Raw genomic sequence first — 8,076 nt, 5'->3', positions numbered from 1 at the left:
TGAGAGTACCAATATTAATTAAGCCGGGTCAATAGGCATAAACCTGGGAAAAATGAGACATCTAGTTCCCTTGTTATGGGCAAGAGGCTCCACTAAGCTTGTGAGGAAAGAGGTTTAAAAATATTGAGACACCCATTGGAAACAGGATTTGGTTTAAATATTTGTATCCCAGGGCGGCTCACTCAAGTGGGAGGGGACAAGTGAAAGAGGGGAGAAGCCAGGAGGATTGTGTAGAGTGGAGCGATGTGAAACAGCACTGGGGTGATGTTTATATGAATGTGGGTGAAACAGTCCTGGTGATGTTTATATGAATGTGGGTCTGAAAGGTCTGCTTGGGAAGGGCAAATGAGAGGTAAAACATGACCATGGGATGGAGATGATTCAGTAACAGAACTGGATTGTGGCCAGTTAGAAATGAGTGTTAGGCAGCAATGCCAGGGCTGTTTTCTATCCAGTCAGTCTTACATAATGATTAGGTTGACAGTGCTTTTAGAGCCTTACCTTCTTTCCTCAGAGATGGCTTATTGTGAGGTGAATTGGGGGCAGTGAAGCATCTCTTTGAGTCTTGAGCTGGGGTGGGGCTGGGAGTGGCTGACCAGATCAGACTGGGCAAGGGGCTGACTTTCCCCTGCCAGGGGGGGCCCTGTAAAGCTTGGTTAGAAGATGCCAAAACTCAGCTTTTTTCTCAAAAGAATCCTATGTCTACTGGCTGAATGCTTTCCTCCCTCCCCCCAACCAGGAAAATGCTCAAAAGGCAGAATACTTCTTGGGGGTTTGAGGGAACCAAATGGGATTGCCTTATGACCTATTCTGGCCATTATTGCTATGTAGCAACTACTCCAAAACTTAGAGGTTTAAAGCAATCACCGTTTTATTATGCCAATGGATTGTGTAGGCCAGAGAGTTGGATGGGCACAGTGGGGATGTCTGAGGCTGCAGTTGGGAAGACTCAGTGTCTGAGACTGGCTTGATAGCTGGGGGTTGGAATCAGCTGGAGGCTCTGTCACTTGCATGGCTGGCATCTGGGCTGGGAGGACTTGAAAATCAGGTGTACTGATTGATGAGTCTGGCTAAAGGTTTATCAGTTTTGTTTATCTTTCAAAACAAAAAGTTTTTAGTTTCATTGACCTTTTCTATTGTGTTTCCTTATTGATTTTCTGTCTGGATGATCTGTCCATTGATGTAAGTGGGGTGTTAAAGTCCCCCACTATTATTGTGTTACTGTCGATTTCTCCTTTTGTGGCTGTTAGCATTTGCCTTATATATTGAGGTGCTCCTATGTTGGATGCATATATATCTACAATTGTTATATCTTCTTCTTGGATTGATCCCTTGATCATTATGTAGTGTCCTTCTTTGTCTCTTGTAACAGTCTTTATTTTAAAGTCTATTTTGGGGCTTCCCTGGTGGCGCAGTGGTTAGGAACCTGCCTGCCAATGCAGGGACACGGTTTCAAGTCCGGGTTCGAGTCCTGGTCTGGGAAGATCCCACATGCGGAGCAACTAAGCCCGTGCTCCACAACTACTGAGCCTGTGCTCTAAATCCTGTGTGCCACAACTACTGAAACCGTGCACTTAGAGCCCCTGCTCCACGACAAGAGAAGCCACCGCAATGAGAAGCCCGTGCACTGCAACAAAGAGCAGCCCCCACTCGCCACAACTAGAGAAAGCCTGTGTGCAGCAACGAAGACCCAACACAGCCAAAAATGAAAATAAATACAGTCCATTTTGTCTGATATGAGTATTGTTACTCCAGCTTTTTTTTGATTTCCATTTGCATGGAATAACTTTTTTCATTCCTTCACTGTCAGTCTGTGTCACTAGATCAGAAGTGGGTCTCTTATAGACAACATATATAGGGGTCTTGTTTTTGTATCCATTTAGCCAGTCTATGTCTTTTGGTTGGAGCATTTAATCCATTTACATTTGAGGTAATTACTGATATGTATTTTTTTAAAATTAATTTAATTTATTTATTTTTCGCTGCACTGTGTCTTCGTGGCTGTGCATGGGCTTTTTCTATTTGCAGCGAGTGAGGGCTATTCTTCGTTGCAGTGTGTGGGCTTCTCATTGTGGTGGCTTCTCTTGTGGAGCACGGGCTCTAGGCACAAGGGCTTCAGTAGTTGTGCGCATGGGCTTAGTTGCTCCACGGCATGTGGGATCTTCCTGGACCAGAGCTCGAACCCGTGTCCCCTGCATTGGCAGGCGGATTCTTAACCACTGCACCACCAGGGAAGCACTGATATGTATGTTCTTACTGCCATTTTGTTAATTGTTTTGGGTTTGTTTTCTTCCCTTCCTCTTTTCTCTTCTCTTGTGATTTGATGACTATGTTTAGTGTTGTGTTTGGATTCCTTTTTATTTTTTGTGTGTATATCTATTGTAGATTTTTGGTTTGTGGTTACCATGAGGTTTTGATACAGCAGTCTATATATATACAGAATTGTTTTAAGTTGCTGATCTCTTAATTTCAAGTGCATTTCCAATATCCAGCATTTGTGCTCTCCTCTTCTCACGATTGCTTGTTTTGATATCATATTTGTGTGTGGATAATTTCCTACCTTTACTGTGTGTTTGCCTTTACCAATGAGCTTTCCCATTCATAATTTTCTTGTTTCTAGTTGTGGCTTTTTCTTTTCCACCTAGAGAAGTTCCTTTAGCATTTGTTGTAAAGCTGGTTTGGTGGTGCTGAATTCTTTTAGCTTTGGCTTGTCTGTAAAGCTTTTGATTTCTCCATCAAATCTGGATGAGAGCCTTGCTGGGTAGAGTATTCTTGGTTGTAGGTTTTTCCTTTTCATCACTTTAAATATATCATGCCACTCCCTTCTGGCCTGCAGAGTTTCTGCTGAAAAATCAGCTGATAACCTTATGAGGATTCCCTTGTAGGTTATTTGTTGCTTTTTCCTTGCTGCTTTTATTATTCTCTCTTTAGCTTTAATTTTTGTCATTTTGATTACCATGTGTCTTTGTGTGTTCCTCTTTGGGTTAATCCTGTATGGGACTCTGTGCTTCCTGGACTTGGGTGACTGTTTCCTCTCCCATGTTAGGGAATTTTTCAGCTATTATCTCTTCAAATATTTTCTCATACCCTTTCTCTCTCTCTTCTCCTTCTGGTACCCCTATAATGCAAATGTTGGCACCTTTAGTGTTGACCCAGAGGTCTCTTAAACTATCCTCATTTCTTTTCATTCTTTTTTCTTTAATCTGTTCCATGGCAGTGATTTCCACCATCCTGTCTTCTAGCTCACTTGTCTGTTCTTCTGCCTCATTTATTCTGCTATCGATTCCTTCTAGTGTATTTTTCACTTCAGTTATTTTATTGTTCAACTCTGTTTGTTTGTTCTTTAAATCTTCTAGCTCTTTGTTAAATATTTCTTGTATCTTCTCTGACTGTGCCTCCATTATTTTTCTGAGATCTTGTATCATCTTTACTATCATTACTCTGAATTCTTTTGCAGGTACTTTGCCTATCTCCGTTTCATTTAGTTGTTCTTCTGGGGTTTTATCTTGTTCCTTCATCTAGAACATATTCCTCTGCCATCTCATTTTGTCTAACTTTCTGTGTTTGTGGTCCCATGGACTGCAGGATTGTAGTTCCCCTTGCTTCTGGTGTCTGCTCCCTGGTGGGTGAGGCTGATCTAAGAGGCTTGTGCAGGCTAACTGGTGGGAGGGACTGATGCCTGCCCACTGGTGGGTGGAGCTGGGTCTTGTCCATCTGGTGGGCAGGGCCATGTCAAAAGGTGTGTTTAGAGGTGGCTGTGGGTTCAGGAAGACCTTAAGCAGCCTGTCTGCTTATGGGTAGGACTGTGTTCCTGCCCTGTTGGTTGTTTGGCCTAAGGCATCCCAGCACTGGAGCCTACAGGGTGTTGGGTGGGGCCAGGTCTTGGTGTCAAGATGGCGACCTCCTGGACCGCTTATGCCAATCAGTATTCCCTGGTACCTCCACCACCAGTGTCCTTGTCCCTGCAGTGAGCCACAGCTGCCCCCCACTTACCCAGGAGGCCCTCCAAGACCAGCAGGTAGGTCTGGCCCAGGTTCCTATGAAGTCACTGCTTTTTCCCCTGGGTTCCAGTGTGCACAAGACCTTGTGTGCACCCTCCAAGAGTAGTGTTTCTGTTTCCCCCCATCCTGTGGATTTCCTGTGATTAAGCCCTGCTGGCCTTCAAATCCAAACATTCTAGAGACTCCTCCTCCTGATGCCAGACCGCCAGATGGGAGCCAGACATGGGACTCAGAACTCTCACTCCTGTGAGGAACATCTGTGATATAAATTTTTTTAATAAATTTATTTTATTTTTGGCTGCTTTGGGTCTTTGTTGCTGTGTGTGGGCTTTCTCTAGCTGCAGAGAGCGGGGGCTACTCTTTGTTGCAGTGCGTGGGCTACTCATTGTGGTGGCTTTTGCTGTAGAGCACGGGCTCTAGAGCGCAGGCTCAGTAGTTGTGGCACATGGGCTTAGTTGCTCCTCGGCATGTGGGATCTTTCCAGACCAGAGCTCGAACCCGTGTACCCTGCATTGGCAGGCGGATTCTTAACCACTGCGCCACCAGGGAAGTCCATCTGTGATATAATTATTTTCCAGTTTGTGGGTTGCCCACCTGGCAGATATGGAATTTGATTGTATCATGAATGCACCCTTCCTACCATCTCGTTGTGGCATCTTCTTTGTCTTTGGAAGTAAAATATCTTTTTTGGCAGGTTCCAGTCCTTTTTTGTCAATGGTTGTTCAGCAGTTAGTTGTGATTTTGGGGTTTTCGTGAGGTAAGGTGAGCTCAGGTCCTTCTACACTGCCGTCTTGTCCTTGACCCCCAATAACATCTCTTAATCTTGGGCTACATCAAATCGGTACAATAGTGCTATAGTCTTTCTGATAGTTTTTCTTCACCAAGTCTCTGGAAATTTTCAAACATCCAGCATTCCCACTCCTGGTTATTTTTCTGTGGTGCAGGAGGGCTCCTCGCTCTTACTCCCTGAATCCTCCTTCTCCACCTCCCCTCCTCTTTCTCCCTCCCTCAGTCTCTGCCAGACACTTTTGGTGCTGGCCAGGTCCGACCCAACCAGAAATGCTCCAGTTTCTTCCTTTTCTATTTCTGTGGCTTTCCCAGAGCCAGAAAATGTTTTTGCCACACAAGTTCTGCTACTCCACACAACTCAAAACACTAGCATGTGCTGTTGTATTCTGGTGTTGCTTGCAGTGACCAAACTATTTAAACCTCAGGGACTAATAGAAGAGTTACTATATTTTTCTTATGGGCTTTTGCATTTTTAAAACTCATCCTGAATGATCTGAATATTTGGGTTTTATTGATTAGGAAAGACTACAGAATCACTCTGTGGCTTAAATTTTATCCCATCTATAAGCCTTCTATATCATCTGCCATCTGGAATCTCTGAAGTGTTCTGTCTCAACTATATTTAAGAATTAGATTGTCCTCAAAATATTAAGATTAGAACTACCATATGACCCAGCTATTCCACTTCTGGGTATTTATCTAAAGAATACAAAAACATTAATTTGAAAAGATATGTGCACCCCTGTGTTCATTGCAGCATTGTTTACAAAAAGCTAAGATATGGAAACAACCAAAATGTCCATCAATGAATGAATGGATAAAGAAGATGTGGTACACATACATAATGGAATACTATTCATCTGTAAAAAAAAGAATGAAATCCCATCATTTGTGACAACGTGGAGGGAACTTGAAGGTATTATGCTATGTAAAATAAGTCAGATGGAGAAAGACAAATACTATATGATTTCACTCATATGTGGAAGGTAAAAAAACAAAGCAAATGAACAGACAAACTAAAACAAAAACAAACTCCTAGATACGGAGATCAGATTAGTGGTTACCATGGGGGAAGGGGGTTGGGAGGTGGGTGGAATTGGTACAGGCAGTCAAGTCTGTGATGATGGATGGTAACTAGCCTTGTGGTGGATCACTTTGTATTGTATACAGATGTTGAATTACAGTATTAGCTGTACACCTGGAACTTTAAAAAAAAAAAAGAATTAAATTGTACAGAGTACAACTATGTAAAAAAGCATAGATGAAAAGCCTATGGGGACATGCATCCCAATATTAATTGTGATTAATTATGGTAAAGTAGATTCTGGGCAACTTCTTCCTTCTTCATAATTTCCCTCCAATTTTCAACTTTACTAACATTAATATGTATTAATTTATTAATTATAAAAGTGTTTTAAAAGGATAGAAAATATAAGTTTGTATATACCATATAAATCACATGTATGTAAAAAGTAATATGTACATTAATAGCACTGTAAAGAAATGTACCAAACTATTAACAGTTTTTCTCTGGGTAGTGGTACAATAGATGATTTTTATTCTCTTCCTTTTGCTAATCTGTATGTTCCAAGAATATATTTGTATATTCTTTATTCTTTTCATAATGGAAAATTTAATTTTCTCTTTAATAAATTAAATAAAATTCTTCCAGGATGTCCTAGGTATGGAGTTCCTTTTTCACTGATGTTCCCTGTGATGTAGAGTTCTTTTAATCTAAATTTTCATCTTTATTTTTTTTTTCTGACTTGAGACAGCTTTCCCTAATTATGTTTTTGATCATTGGTTCTAATCTAATTGTTCTTGCTTCTTCCATGGGTCTTGTTTTTGTATCCATTCAACCAATCTGTCTTTTGGCTGGAGCACTTATTCCATTTACATTTAAGGTAATTATCCATATGTATGTTCTTATTGCCATTTTGTTAATTTTTAAATTTGTTTTCGTAGGTCTTTCTTCCCTTTCTTCTTTTGTTCTCTTCTCCTGTGATTTGATGACTATCTTTAGTGTTATGTTTGGATTCCTTTTCCTTTTTGTATGTATATCTATTATAGATTTTTGTTTTGCAGTTACCATGAGGTTTTTATATAAGTTGTTTTGAGTTGCTGATCTCTTAATTTCAAATGCATTTTTAAAACCCTGCATTTGGACTTCCCTGGTGGCGCAGTGGTTAAGAATCTGCCTGCCAACGCAGGGGACACGGGTTTGATCCCTGGTCCAGGAAGATCCCACATGCCATGGAACAACTAAGCCCATGCACTGCAACCACTGAGCCTGTGCTCTAGAGCCCGCGAGCCACAACTACTGAGCCCGTGTGCCACAGCTACTGAAGCCCGCACACCTAGAGTCCATGCTCCACAACAAGAGAAGCCACCGCAATGAGAAGCCCATGCACCGCAATGAAGAGTAGCCCCCGCTTGCCACAGCTAGAGAAAAAGCCCGCACGCAGCAACGAGGACCCAACACAGCCAAAAATAAATAATTTTTAAAAATCAGGGTAGAAATGACAAAAAAATGGATAAAAGGTATGAGCAGAAAAAAAAATCTAAAACAAAAAATCCCTGCATTTGTACTCTCTCACCTCACAATTGCTGTTTTTGATATCATATTTTACATCTAGTTGTTTTGTGTATTCCTTAATTGCTTATTGTGGATACAGATGATTTTACTACTTTTGTCTTTTAATCTCCCTACTAACTTTGTGTGTGGGTGATTTCGTACCTTTAATGTATGTTTGCCTTTACTGGTGAACTTTTCATTTCATAGCTTTCTTGTTTCTAGTTGTGGCCTTTTCTTTTTCACCTAGAGAAGTTCCTTTAGCATTTGTTGTAAAGCTGGTTTGGTGGTGCTGAATTCTTTTAGCTTTTGCTTGTCTGTAAAGCTTTTGATTTCTCTGTCAAATTTGAATGAGAGCCTTGCTGGGTATTCTTGGTTGTAGGTTTTTCCTTTTCATCACTTTAAATATATTGTGCCACTCCCTTCTGACCTGCAGAGTTTCTGCTGAAAAATCAGCTGATAGCCTTATAGAAGTTCCCTTGTGTGTTATTTGTTGCTTTTCCGTTGCTGCTTTTATTATTCTCTCTTTATCTTTAATTTTTGTCATTTTGATTACCATGTATCTTAGTGTGTTCCTCTTTGGGTTAATCCTGTATGGGACTCTCTGTGCTTCCTGGACTTGGGTGACTGTTTCCTTCCCATGTAAGGGAATTTTTCAGCCATTATCTCTTCAAATATTTTCTCATACCCTTTCTCTCTCTCTTCTCTTTCTGG

This window comes from Eschrichtius robustus, chromosome 16 (genome assembly GCF_028021215.1).
Source record: "Eschrichtius robustus isolate mEscRob2 chromosome 16, mEscRob2.pri, whole genome shotgun sequence".
Classification (NCBI taxonomy): Eukaryota; Metazoa; Chordata; class Mammalia; order Artiodactyla; family Eschrichtiidae; genus Eschrichtius; species Eschrichtius robustus.
Note: the sequence above shows the minus strand (reverse complement) of the source record.